The following is a 15,530-nucleotide window of genomic DNA, read 5'->3' on the forward strand; positions in this document are numbered from 1 at the left end:
AAACCTGGCGATTCACAGACCTGTACCCCTGGGGCTAATAATACACTTTAAAAAAAAAACCCACATTGAGATGCCATGTTATACACTTTAAAAAAAAAACAAAAAAAAACCCACATTGAGATGCCACATTACACCAGTTAGAAGGGCCAAAACTAACAAGACAGTAAACAACATGTGTTGGAGAGGATGTGGAGAAAGGGGAACCCTCTTATACTGTTGGTGGGAATGCAAGTTGGTGCAGCCACTTTGCAAAATAGTGTGGAGTTTGCTTAAGAAATTAAGAATAGAACTTCCCTATGACCCGGCAAATACATTACTGGTATTTACTTCAAAGATACTGATGTAGTGAAAAGAAGGGCCATCTGTACCCCAATGTTCATAGCGGTAAAGGCCACGGTCACCAAACTGTGGAAAGAACCAAGATGCCCTTCAGCGGACGAATGGATAAGGAAGATATAATCCATATATACTATGGAGTATTATGCCTCCATCAGAAAGGATGAATAGCCAACTTTTGTAGCAACATGGACGGGACTGGAAGAGATTATGCTGAGTGAAATAAGTCAAGCATCATATGGTTTCACTTACCTGTGGAGCGTAGGGAATAGCATGGGACATTGGGAGATGGAGAGAAGTGAGATGGGGAAATTGGAGGGGGAGACAAACCCTGAGAAACTGTAGACTCTAAGAAACAAACAGGGTTTTGGAGGGGAAGGGTGAGGGGGTTTGGTGTGCCTGGTGGTGGGTATTAAGGAGGGCACGTATTGCACGGAGCACTGGGTGTGGTGCATAAACAATGAATTTTGGAACACTGAAAAGAAATAAAATAAAATGGAAAAAAAAAGGTTAAAAAAAAAGTTAGGCCTCCAAAGCTTGATTTTGGCCCAGGTCATGATCTCGGAGTTGTGAGATCAAACCCTACATCCTGCTCTGTGCACAGCAGGGACTCTGCTTGCTATTTTCTCCCTTTGCCCCTCTATTAGCACTGTGCTCTCTCTATAAAATAATTAAGTCTTTATAGTAAATACATATATATATGGAAAAAAGCAAAATATGACATATATATGTAATGTTTATTAAATAATTACCTTTTTCTTTACAAAAAAAATAGGATAAAATAAATTATCTCAGGAAAGTCTAAAAAATATTAATACATTATATTTTATAAAAAAAAAAATTAAAAATTTAAAAAAAATCAGTTCCCTCCCAGCTGTGTAACTGCAGTGTTTTCTACTGTGAAGAAGGGTCAGGGACTATGGATGGTTGAAGACTCTTAATTCAGTGCTCTGAGTTTTAAAGACAAGAAATATACTCTCATGAGCCTCAGGACAAAACCCACTTTATGGAGGTGTGGGTTTACAAGTTTATGCACAGAGATAACAAGAAAACAGTTTGGGAGAAAGGCTGATCCTCAGACTGTCAAAGACTTTAAAATCTCTGGTTTGTGGCCAGGATTTCTCCTTCAGTCAAATCCTAAATAAGGTTTCACAGGGATCAGAGTCAGGTCCAAATATTAAATATATCACTAACGACGATCAGTCTGTCTGAGCTGCTGTCTCCATGCACAAACTTGTTTGGCCCTTTGATGCCTATGAAAATCTTTTTAGTTCTAAGAACAGATTAAATTCACAACGGCCTTTCCCAACCCCCACATATCGCCAGACTGGCTCAACTGATTTTTTTTTTCCTCCCCTTCACTATGAGGGCATAGGATAAATAATCATATGTATATTTGAAACACAAAGGGGAAAGTAATAATGCCTGAAGAATTTGAATAGGGCTCAGCCAGAAAATAGAGCGTTACTGCTTTAAGAACGTGGTGAGAAAATGTGATCAGCGCCATTCACTATAACACAGCAATTGGTCTAAGTACTAGCACCAAGGAGCATTCTCCTTATTCTCCTCCTCTTTAAGACGGATTCACAGCACTTCTCATTTACCTCGTAGGAGCATTTTGAAGACTAAGAGAGCACAATGGAGCTCTAGAGTGAGAAGGGCTTTCCAGTGCAAGATTTCACTATTGCTACTGTTTTCACACCAAGACCTCATTGTTGCTATGTTCATATCAAGACTTTTTTTTTTTTTAACACAATGTAGGTTTATCCCACATCTTTCATCCAATGTGTAACTCCCAGAAAAGAAGAAACACATTCATTTAGTCTGCCTAAAAAAAAAAAAAAAAAAAAAAAAAAAAAGGAAAGGAAAGGAAAAGAAAGGAAATTCAAAATAGATTGTAAAACAAGGTAAATACGTTCACCAATTCAAACACTAATAAGATTCAGGGTTAACAAGAGTGCGGTGAGAATGATATGGTCAGACATTATTGGAAATGCTGTAAATTAGCTTCAGTCATTGGAGAAAGTTATTTGAAAATATACATCCCCAGGTCCCAACAAAATAACCTAACATTATAAAAACTTTTAAATGCAAGATGTTCAACAAGGAAAAATATGTAGTAACAGAAAAAACTGAAGATAATTCTAATATCTTCTAATAGTGTCACTGAGCAAATTTTATTACAAACTAAGAATCCTGGGGGCACCCGGGTGGTTCAGTCAGTTAGGCATCCGACTCTTGATTTGGGCTCAGGTCATGATCTGATGGTGGTGAGATTCAGTCCCGCGCTGGGCTCTGTGCCCCAGGGGGAGTCTGCTTGAGATTCTCTCTCTCCCTCTCCCTCTGCCCCTCAGCCCCATTCTCTCTCCATCTCCTCAAACAAACAAACAAATAAACCTTAGAATCCTAAATATGCAATCAACATCATCCTTATTTTCCAGGAAGCCATGGAGAAGATACTTACAGTATAATATGAATCTCAAAAGCAGAACACAATTAAGAGAACCCAAAATGACACATACAGTCTTGTTTTAACCATGCTGAAAGATTAATATGAATAAAGACAAAACAGAATATGCAAAAGTGATCATAATTGCTAGGTTAAGAAAGTGGGATACTTTGCCTTTTTGAAAGTTTAACTCCCCCCCTAAAAAGGGGGGGGGGTTGAAAATCAGAAATAGGAAAGAAGTCATCGACTCATCAGAAAAAAGCCCAAACCAAAAATGATGCATCTTCGTGGAAGGCCCAGCTGCAAAACACACAGCTAACCTCAAGACTGTTAGTTTACTCAGGTAAAGTCACTGACCAATTCCGGCTGAAGCATCAGGCGCTGGTTTTAGTTACTCAACTTGAAAACCACCTCCAGGTTGTAGGGCAAGGAGAAAGGGGAAGCTCGGGCTTCTGAAGAGAGACTTGAAAAGTTAAATGTGTTTCGTCTGGGGAAAAAAAGATTGAGCAGTGATCTCATTTCAGTGTTTGGATACCTGCTGCACATATCCCAGGCCCAAGGATGTGACCTGTCCTCTTCACTCAGAAGCAACAGAAAGCTGCAGGAGGAAAGGGTTACATTAGAGAGATTTCCCCTCAGAGATAATTACATGTTTATTCCACTTTTAGTCTGAATGACAGGATTACAACCCCCTCCCCATCTGTAATCCAGGGAGAATAATGCTTGCCACATAAGTTTTAATGGATATAACATCTGTACGATACTTTGAGCTCTTCAGATGAAAGATGCCATGTGAATGCAAAGAATTATTGCTATTATTTTCGTCTTCTGCTTTCCCTATTGGTATGAGTTTCCTTGTGACATTTACGGGACCCCTCCAGCCAGCCAGCTGCTCTGTAACATGTCATCCCGGGGATATTTTAAGTCCTTCACGTGGTTCTGATCGTACCCAGAACAAGAGCAGTTGAAATGTTAATTGTTTGTCTTGAAGGAAGTAGAAGTAGTCACAATACCCCTTCAGGGCTTAGGGGTCAAAGTTTCTCCTAACATCCACTTGAAGGCTCCTGTCCAGGCATCATAGCCGTGGCATGTTTGGTGGGTCTTGTCTTTCCATCCATTCCCTTTGAACGACATCATCTGACGGCAGAGCCTTGGACAAATAGCCTCCTTTCCAGATCTCTTTTTTAAGACTTCATTCAGATTCCGCTGACATCTATGAAATCCTACCCTGGGTGCCTGGTGTGCTAAGCGTCCACTCATGCCATCCCGTTTTGTTAGAGAACTTTTTCTTCTCCTATGAAGTAGCAGTCCATGCTTACGATAAAAAAGAAAAATCGGCAAAAAGCAGGAAAAATTGGGAGAAGCAAAAATGAGCAAATAAATAACCTAAAAGCCTATACTCGGGAAAACAATCACTGTTGACGTGTTGGTGTACTTCTCAGGGTTTGTTCCCTCCTTATGTGCAGGTGTGCACACTTGTCTTTTGCCCCACGGGATGTTATTTTATGAGCATTTTCCCGCATCATGAAATCTCTTCACAAACACAACCTGTCAGGATGGTATCATATTCCATCCCAGGTTGGAGCTGTAAATGTTCATGCTTCGCCTCACCTAGTTTTTATAACGTTTACAATTCAAATGAATTCGTGGATTGTGTGCTTAAGGCCTTCCTAGTGGATCTTTCACAACATCTCTGGTCTTCAAAATAACCCAGTGAGATGAAAAGAGCTGCTCGTGTTCTCATTGGTTATGGCGAAGGATAGACCCACGAAGGTGTGGCCTCCGGTCCAAGGTCACGCATCCCGGAAATTGCAGGACAGACTCGAGGCCCATCACTGGACTCCTGAATGCAGGTCTTCCCCAGCTAGCGGCTTGCCTTCAGTGAACATCACCAGATACTGCACTCCCAGATTATTTGATTGGTTTCCACGTAGGGTGTCCCTCTCGAAGTGCGCTGGTACAAGGGAAGTCCAAAACTGGCCCTTGAGGAAGAGAAGGTGGATAATTTGTAGAGTTCTTGAAAAAGAGCGAGGGATGTGGGCAGGCTGCTTGAGTAATCTCGAAACTCAATTTGCTGGTGATTCACCCCCTCACCTCCCATATTCTAGTGCTCCTGACGTCCATGTACTTCTCACTTTCCAGTGAGATCACTCTCAATTTTGTTCATCCTTTTTCCTGCAATAATCTGGCTCTGGTATCCAGAAACATCTTCACCTCCTCTTCTCCCTACAAATTCTTCCAGCCTTCCTGGTTACGGTATTGTTGGTCTGAAGATAAGAATTATTTTCCTGATTGAAAACTCTGCAACTCCCCCTAGAAAGGGGCACCAAAGCAACAAATAATGCAGAACTGATTCTGTGCGTTGGGCACTGTGGGAAGGCTTGGTATCTAGGATCACATTCACCTCTAATAGCTCTCAGCATTGGGTTCTGTTGGTTCACATTTCATTTTATAGGTGAAACTAACGAAGCTCAAGAGGACAAATCACTGGAGGAAGCAGGAAGCTGGAGCCCGAACCAAGACAACCTGACCCAGCTCTCACTCCCCAAGCTTTACTTCTCTGTATCACATTCTCTCTTTTTTTTTTTTTTTTTTTTCATTTGACAGAGAGAGAAGCAACAAGCATTGGAGAGCAGCAGAGGGAGCAGCAGAGGGAATGGGAGAAGCAGGCTCCTTGCTGTTTAGAGAGTCCAATGCGGGGTTTGATCCAATGCGGGGTTTGACCTTGGGGTCATGACCTGAACAGAAGACAGATGCTTAACCGACTGAGCCACCCAGGTGCATAGCATGCTCACTCTTTAAGTATGGTGTTCCAAATGCACTTTACTTAGCTTCACGTGAGAATTACATAGAATGAGAGCCTTCCCCTCCCTGCCCCCCAGCCTGCCAATTTCGAACAAAAACTAAGGCAGGCATGAGTTTCTAACCAAGTGGCTTTACTTACAGAACCATGCGCCTCTCTTCAAGAACCTACATTTCAAATCTTTAATAAATAAATAAAATCTTTTTAAAAAAATAATAAATAAAATCTTTAAAAAAATAAAAAAAAATTTAAAAATTAAATCTTAAAAAATTAAAAAATAAAATCTTAAAAAAAAAAGGAACCTACATTTCATTAGTCTCCTTAAGCAAACTCTCAATTATAACTCACACAGTGATGTTCTCTCCACCTCATGCCTGCTCCCCAGTTTCTGTCGTCGTAACTATAATATTGACAGATTTCTATTTGTATAGTTTTAGACCAGTTTGGAAATCCCCCCCACTAAAGAAGTGTCTGGGATATATCTGAAATGGATAGCTAAAGAATACAAGAAATATGAAATGTATTCAACAATCAAAAATATTCCAAATAGCTATATTTTTACTTCATAAATCAAAGTGCTTTAGTTCCTGGGTTCTGATGTAACAAATGGTATGAAACTTTCGTGGGAGTTTCTATTCTAGTTCAATAAGACTATGTAAACAAAAATAATTGAAAGAATCCAAAGAAAAATAATTGCAAAAAAAAAATTAATGAGGCCATAAGATAATTATAACCCAATTTGGATTCCATATTTGCAAAGAAAACCAACCTTCACACGTTGTTTCCTTTTCCTTCCCAATGCTGACCTACACTGATTTGCATTCTTAATCCCATGAACCTGGATGATTTGAAGCTACCTTCCAACTACCTTTCTGATTCAGACCTCACACTACTCCAATCAGTCCTGAGCGTCAAATATTAACTCATCTCCCACTTCCTAATCTCTTGCCTGCCAATCCATGTATCCTTCTAGTTGTCTATTGAATTACTGCCCCCAAACACAAAATGGATCTTGTCACTGCCCCAGGTTCAAAGCCTCCAATGCTTCCCTCATGTTATAAAGCCTAACAGCCAAATGTCACCTCTATAGGTCTTTCAGGCCAATCTGTCTAGACTCTTCTCCCAACAGATTCTTTCTCAAAACCCTGACCCCCCTAGCTCCCCATCTACATAAGCCCCACTTCCAAGTCTACAAAATTTACAAGGAGAAAGAGAACTGAAGGAAGAGGACTACCATTTACAGAATATCTCCCATGCACTAGAGTCCCCAGGGGCCACCAAGGGTCTCATTTCATACCATGGGACTTGAGCAGGATGGTCAAAACCATCCCTGTCAGGGTGATCCTGAGGCTGTTGGTGAAAAGCAGCTCAGTCCAGTGCCTACCAGTGACAGTGGGAAGGACTGCCTGGGTAGGAGGAAGAGGCCATGTGACTGGCAGGCAGCCAGATGAGAGCCCACACAGGAACTGGTGGACTGGGAGCAGCATGGCACGCAACGTGCTCTTTCCCTCCTGGCACGTCCACTCTTTATCACAGCCAGAACTGAAAATCACTGTCCTCATTCTGCCTGCTCCCCATTGCTACTTCCAAACCACTACACAAAACCTTCTCTTTGTGGAGGTTTAACCCATCTTCCTGTTCCATCCTCTCTACCTTTCTCCTGGTGGTCCCAGTGAACCTCCCTTTGAGAACAACAAGGGCCAAGTTTAGCTTTCAGTCTTTTGTCTGCAGCCGACTATCACCACCATGACCTCAGCATCCACAAGGACAATCTAGCTGACGTGCTCTGCTCAAAGTTGTTTACTCTTGGGAGTGGCCAACAATCTTTTGGCCACTCCCAAGGCTACCCCTAAGACGTCATCTTTGTCTATAATTGCTTCACCCAGCATGCTTGACTTCGAGCATGCCATTCCTTAACCACATGCTCTTGATCTCATGACTCTCGGTAAGAACACCAGCTTCTCAGCCCTCTCTTTCAACGCACTTGAGGAGACATACTTTCCTGTCCAGCTCAGACCCCATGGACTTTCAGTCAATCCTCTCCCCTCTGTAAGCAGGTGTTAATGCATCCAACTTCAGAGAGAAGAAATAGACTTATACGGTTGTTGGACACATACTCCCTCATCCCCTAACCCCTTCCTAAAACTCTGGCTACATAACCAACATTTTCTCTTTCCCAGGTCAAAGGGAAATGTGATCCTACTCTCAAAGAGGCTATTTTCTCCACCAGGAAACTCCACTGGTTTTCTTTTCTTTCTCCTTTATGTTCAGTCTTTCGCTTTCAGCTGACTTCTCCCTTAAAGACTGTCAGTAGATTCAAGTGCCTTCCATTTTAAAAGTCACTTCTGCTTCCCCCTGGGTATTTTTGTAATCCTCTCTCCTTTTATTCCCAAGTATTTTCCTAGAAGGAATGGTCCAGATGGTAGCCTAGAACCTTCCAACTTTAACTTATGGACCTTTCATTCAAGTGAGGTGATGATTCAGGAGGTCTAGTTAGGCAAGAGTTTGAACTTCTGACAAGTTCACAGGTAAGGCCATTGGAAAAGGTCTCTGGACAATCCACTTCTTCATCTCACATTTACTCTTCAATCCACTATAATCTGGCTTCTATGCCACTACCTCCACACCCTGGCAAGATCACCAATCACTTCCAATTTGTCAAATCTAATGAATATGTTTCAAACATCATGACCTTTTGGAGACCTACCTGATTTACTATTTCCTTAGTGAAACTCCTCCCTTGACTTCCATGACACTATACTTGGTACTTATTTTCCTTCCCTGATCACCCATTTTTAGGCAGTACAACTGGCTCCTCTTCTTAGTCTGTTTAGGTTGCCATAATTAAATAGCATTGACGTTGGGCTTAAACAACAGAAATTTATTTCTCACAGTTCTGGAAGCTGGAACTCCCAGACTAAGTTCCAGTAGGATCAGTTTCTGGTGCAAACTCTCTTCCTCACTTGCAGATGGCTGATTTCTTACTGTGTCTCCACATAGCCTTCCCTTGGTGCATACACATAGAGAGGGATCTCTCTCTTCCTCTTTTTACAAGGTCATCAATACTATTGGATTGGACCCCAACCTTGTGACTTCATTTAACCTTACTTATCTCCTAAAAACCTCATTTCCCAAAACAGTCGTACTGGAGGTTAGTGCTTCACCATGTGAAATTGTTTTTAGGGACAATTCAGTCTATGACATCTTCCCTTGTTCTATTTTCAAAAGGTCACATTGTCCAGAGTTCTGTCCTGCACCTTCTCTTTTCATTCCTCATGTCATTTTCGAATAGTCTCATTTACATTCGTGGCTCCAGCTACCATTTTTGTGTAAGTGAGAGTTATATCTTTATTGCAATCCCAGTTGTGTGTATCTAAACTCCTTCTGGACACTTGCATCTCAATGGCCCACAGGAGTATGAGACACATTATAACCTGCTCCTTCTGTTGCTTTTTCATCTCCATAATCCATCAGTCATATCAGACAAGCTGATCACCATCTCAGCAAGCCTACTTCTCCTGCCCACTCTCATCTCCTCTGCACTCAAGCCATTCAAACTCCTTCATACCACTGTTTTTAGACTCACATTTTGAGTTTGGCTAATTATATTCTCTTAGAGTTTCTCATCTGTTCTCTTACCCTTGTATTTATTGTAAACTCATGGTTAGATGTAGGTTACATCAAGAACTGTGAAAGGTCTGAGATTTTATCCTTCTTGCAAACTAATAGGTCAGTCTGCTCAGTTCCCTGGATGCTGGCAGAAGACACAAGAGTCCTGGGTCAGAGACAGAAGACAGTTATTACAACAATAACAGTAGCCATAATATCAGCATTGGTGCTCCTTCTTGGGCCCCAATTCCCACAGAGCAACCCTAAGAAGAATTTTAGAAGCTCTTCAGGTGATTCTAATGTGCTATCAGCCTTAAGGACCACTGATTTAGAAGCCTGATTGGATTGAGTAAAATCTAACTGCCCTATTATTTAGTCTTATATCCCCAGTACTTCACAGTGTGCCTGGCACAAACCCAGTTCTCAATGAATAATAATCACTAACATTTATTGAATTTCTATCATATATTCTAACCAACTTACACACTTTTCCCACTTAATTCTCCCAACAATCTTTTGCATTAAGTACTAGTGTTGTCATTCTCCCCTTATATATGAGGTGATGAGACACAAAGGGGTGAAGTGACTTGTTCAGAGTCAGGGAAGTGGCAAAGCCAGAATTCTAACTCAGGTTCCAGTTGAAAATGCTCTTATTCACTACACTATATGTCTAGGCAGGGCTCTAGAATGAATGAACAAACACATTTGCCAGTTTCCTTGAGCAATGATTGCTTTGTTGTACTAAATTTACCCACAAATAAGAGCTACGATGCCTGTGTCTCATCCTTGATGGTTAGACATGGAAAGACCTTACTCTAAGCGTTTTGATTTTTCACAAATAAGGAAGTCAAAGCAAAACAATGACGTGAAACAAAGCGACGTGCCCATGTTACACAGCTAATTAATGGCAGAGCTGGAATTAGAACACAAGTAGCCAAGTGCTACGTGCAGATGAGAACTTGGTAAAGACTTTGATGTTGATGAAGTGTTGGAAAACAAATATAGCTTTTCTGTTTCCTTTGGGAAAAAATATTCCAATTTAACTGAGAAACACATGCTGGAGTGGAGAGAAAGGAAGATGGTTTCAGTACAAATGACTTGCCTGAGTGTATTCTTCACTCTTCCCCTCACAGGAGGTTCTTGAAGGAAAGGTCTTGGGCACCAGTCCTAGAAGATGGTCACACCACTGGCCTCCATTAGTCAATCCCTTTGGTCTGAAAAGGGAAGAAGGAAAGCAAACTCAAGGGGAGCAGAAGTTAGTCACTACCACCCATCGAATGAGTGCTCACAGTGGGAAGCCAGATGCTTCCTGCTTCCATGTATTCAAATATAAAACATGTGTACTTTATATTCACAGACAGTGTTCAAGAGCATCAGAGGGCATAGGCCACTTTTGGAGACAATATTTGAAAAATAAAACCTATGTTGCCTTAGTACTTTGGCTGCCTGCCATTTTTTCTTTTCATCTGCCCCTCCTCCATTTCTTAGAATTACCTGTATTTCTTGTAATAATATGACACAAAATGTACTTTCTCTTTTACTCATTCAGTCATGGGATGAATATTTTTTTGAGCACCTTGTACCTCAAGTCCTGTGTTAGATGGAGGTTATCACAAAAATGAACAAAATATGGTACTTATTTTCATGGGGTTATAGTTAGAAGATATGAATCCAATAAACATATGATTATATAATTATAAATTATATTAAGTGCTATGAAAGAAAAAAGGGAAAGAGAAGATAGTTTTTTAAAATATTTATTTTTCAGAAAGAGAGAGAGAGCATGGTGGGGGAGGGAAAGAGGGAGAGGGAGAGAGAGAATCTCAAGGCCATCAGTGTGCTCTGCTGAGCACAGAGCCTGATATAGGGCTTGATCTCAGGACCCTGAGATTATGGCCTCAGTCAAAATCAAGAGTTAGATGCTTAACTGACTAAGCCACCTAGGCACCCCAAGAGAAGGTAGTTGAGTAGAAGAAATCTAATGTAGACTGAAACCTAGGAAAAGGCCCGTCTGACATTTAACTGGAGATTAACATTGGTGATTTTAGCCAGAACAAATGCAATAGAATGACGAGGACAAAAATATTTGAGAGCCTTCTATATTCAAAGTACTAAACAAGGTTGTCAACAAATGATAAACAATCATAAAAATTGAGAGATAATCAATAATTAAAGTAAGAGTAAGGTGAGAATGGAGTATGAACTCACTCGTGACATTGTCTTATTGTGGGTAAAGCAGTTAGACAGTGGGTTTGCTCTGAAGTGGTCTTTCAACCTACACTCATTTGGCCAAGTCTTGTGCTTGGTTTCCAAAGGTATTCTCAAAGAGACAAATCCCCTGAATTATATAGTGGCTCTAAGTCACCTGTCCAGACCTTATGAAGATCTTTACATGGCAGTAGTTACGGTGGGAAGATCATATTATGTGGCCCAGACTAATTCTGGGGAAACTGGTGGAAACTAATGTAAATGCCAGTTCTGTGTAAAATCTAGTAGTACCCGTGTAATTTCATCACATTATTCACCATAGGAAAATAATAACAAACAGTTCCCTGTGAAGTGCTGATTTGCAATACTAGGAAGGCATGTAACCTGAAATATTAAAATGCAATTATTAAATAACTAAGTTCATTCAGCCACAGACATTAATTGATGTCACTACTCCAAAGCATACAACATGATTAAATTGGCCATGGCTGGCTAATGTGGTATTTTCAAACGTCTTTACAAAAGATTTTGTAAAAACAGCCCAGGCAGTTATTGTGGTAGGCAATTAATGATTAATCTATCTAGGACCCTCCTCTCTCTTGAAGACAGAACTTGCCTTTTTTTGGAGAACACTTTCTTCCCAATTCTTTATTTCCCCATTCTAATAATTAGACTCAAAGGATTCTGCCATCTTCTTTCATGATTCCCCTTCCTGGATCCAGTGACTGTCCCTAAAACAGGCCTATGACCCAAGCTGAACCAAGTCTATTTCATCACCCTCTTGGCCTTAGACATGTGTCCAAGAATCAGGCAGGTAATCCAAAACAAGGCCATCCCATGGTCCTGAGATTTTTCAACTGTTGCTGGGAGAAAAGTCCCTTCCTGTGGATGGCAATGCTGATAAAATATGATCCCAGGAGCTGTTGGTATCAAGGCCATGGTTCTAGCTTCATGGAGAAAGCTGGTCTACAGAGAGAAATGAAGATGAAACATGGAGTTCTGAAAGCATTCCCATCTGAATTCCAGTTTCTGAATCCCCTGGTGTAATCCTGGCCCCTTATATGCCTGAGGCAGTTCCTCAGTTCTGTAAACCTTTCGCCCAACCAACATCTACTCACAAAAATCCCCATTTTACTTGAGCTGGAATCGAATTTCTGCCACTGGAAACTGGTAGGATATGACTGGAAACATAACCCATCAATTTGTTAAAGTGACTAGGACATCCCCATCCAAGGGGTAGCGTTCTTTTCTACTCATGTAGACATGAGTAACATAGCTCAGCACTCCTCAACCACACAACAAAAGATCTCTCTGAACCACTCAGACACCTTTGTGAGATTCCTATAAGAGAAAAAATGCAGAAAAGGACTTTAAATCACAATAGAGAATAAGTAAAATCACTTGATGAGATGAATGGTGTCTCGTGAAGTCAAGGAAGTAGCTTGATTTGCGTCATGAAAGATGAATAGAAATTTGCCAGGCTGACAGCAATCTAGACAGAGGGAACAACATTCATAAGAGCTTAAGGCACTTATAAGCACTTATAAAAGCCTTAGAATTTTAAGAAAACACACATGACTTACTTCGCTTTCCAAACTATTTTCCTTCTCAAGGTAGGGAAGTTAGAAAAAATTTTAACTGATGGAAAAGATTACGTTATGATAAATGTTGGCAATAGAGACAGTTAATTGCAAGCTGGATCTTTTGATTATTAAAAGCTATTCTGCATTAAAGCAAGATAACTAATTTAATCCAGTTCCAACTAGAAAGGATTTGTCTCAAGGCACTGCACTCTTTACCAATAGTGAGAAAAATGTGAACAAGATCCAGCCCCTGGAGTGTTCTAGGAGACCACATAGCAAGTATACACCAAGGAAGAGGCCATTTCATCTACATGGGAAGTAGTTGAGATCCATGGAGAAGAGAGAATTTAAGATGGTACTTGAAATGTTGCTAAAATTTCCCCAAGCAATGATGTATTAGAACAGAAGCGCTCAAAGTGTAGCCTGAGGACCTGTGGGGACTCCTGAGATACTTTCAATTGATCCAAGAGCTAAAATTATTTCACAAAAATGCTAAGACATTATGTACCCTTTTTCCTTCTCATTCTCTTACAAGGGTACATTAAAGTTTTCCACTCTGCAAAATTTAGGGAATAGATATTTTTTAAATGACTGTGCATGGTGTTACAAAATCATGTATGAAGGCCTGGGTGGCTCAGTTGGTTAAGTGACTGCCTTTGGCTCAGGTGATGATCCTGGAGTCCCAAGATTGGATCTGGAATCAGGCTTCCTGCTCAGCAAGGTGTCTGCTTCTCCCTTTGACCCTCTCCCCTCTCTTATTCTCTCTCTCTAGTAAATAAATGAAATCTTTTAAAAAATCATGTATGAATAAAAAGACCCCTTCAAATTACAGGAGACACCAATGAATTTTAAGTAACAACATACGAAAATTTATCAACATGGTTTCAAATTCCATAGAACAATAAATTTAATGAAACTAAGGTTTGTCAAGATTTCATACAGTATCATAGAAAATTATCCACAACTACCCAGCGACTCCTTTAAAACAACTCTCTCTTTCTAGCTATATTGATCTGTGAGATCAGATTTTCTCCATATACTTCAACTAAAACAATATATCTCAGAAAATCGGGAAGTTGAATTTAGCGGTCTTCTGTTAAGCCAAATGTTAAGGAAATTTATAAAAATGTAAAACAATGTCTATCTTCTCACTCAATGTTTTTAATTTTGGAAAATATGGTTATTTTCACAGAATATTGTTGTCAACATGTATTATGGGTTGAATTATGTCTCTTAAGAAATGTTGAAGTCTTAACCTCCAGGACCTATGACAGTGACCTTACTTGAAAATGGGATCTTTGTAAATGATCAAGTTAAGATTAAATCATGAGGGTGGGCCCTAATCCAATATGACTGGTGTCCTTATAAAAAGAAATTTGGACACAGAGACAGACATACACCATAGGGATATGGTGTGCAAGCCAAGAAACACCCAAGGCTCTGAAGAGTCAGGAGAGAGACATGAAATCAATTCTTCCTCATAGCCCTCAGAAGAAGCCAATGTTGCCTATACCACGATTTCAGACTACTAGTCTACCATACTCTGAGACAATAAAGTTGTTAAGCCACCCATTTTATTACAACAGCTCCAGAAAATTACTACAACATATACACAATAAACACAAGTTTATTATTTTCAATAGATTCACAAAAATATTCTTTTTCACATTTTTTGTTTCTAATATGATAAATCCTGGTAGACATAGAGCCCATGAGCAAAAGCTCTTTGAGTCCTCACTAATTCTTAAGAGTGAAGAGAGATCCGGAGAGCAAAAAATAGGAGGACCACAGGATTAGAGGGCTCCCAGTAAAGGGACCACATGAACTGGGGCATTGGTTCCCTGGAGAGCTACATCAGAAAAAACACAAACTTCGGGCCTTTTTCCACACTGAACCAGAATCTCTAGAGTTCTGACCCAGGAAACTGTTTTCCCAATATGCTATCCAGCAAATTCTTATATGTAATTGAAAGCTTAGAGGCAGAACTGCTTTAGAGGCAGAAATGCCCAAAATGAGTTGAGGAGTGTTTCAGCCAACTCCTTTGGTTTGCAAGAATAGAGATGCTCAAGTTAGCTCAAGTAACAGGGAACTTTCTTGCAAAGATACACTTGGCACCATGGGAGGAATCGGCTCCCTCCCCAAACAGGTGCTGTAATAGATCCCCACCTCAGAAAGCACTGGAAGATCACAGTACCTCCAGGGATGCCAGCAAGCAGAAGTTTGTGGCTCCTTAAGCTCTGCTTCAGTACAACTAAGCTGTATGACTCTGCAGGAGGAGACCTCCCCGGTCGGCTTCCTTGTGTCTCTCCTCCAAGTATCTGCTTCTTCATACTTCTGGCTGCACATGGTTTTGGCTTATGATGCCTCAGCTTTACCCCAAGGCAACTTTTTAGCTTCCACTTTATTGCCAACTGGCAGATTCCTTTGTCTTTCTTAATTTCAGTCTTTGAGATGGAAAATCTGATTGGTCCAGTTTGTCTCCTGGGGCCAGGTCATGCTCAAATTTACTGGAGAGGTAATGGCTTTGCTGCCTGGAATCAGA

Source organism: Mustela erminea, chromosome 8, assembly GCF_009829155.1.
Source record: "Mustela erminea isolate mMusErm1 chromosome 8, mMusErm1.Pri, whole genome shotgun sequence".
In the NCBI taxonomy this organism is placed as follows: Eukaryota; Metazoa; Chordata; class Mammalia; order Carnivora; family Mustelidae; genus Mustela; species Mustela erminea.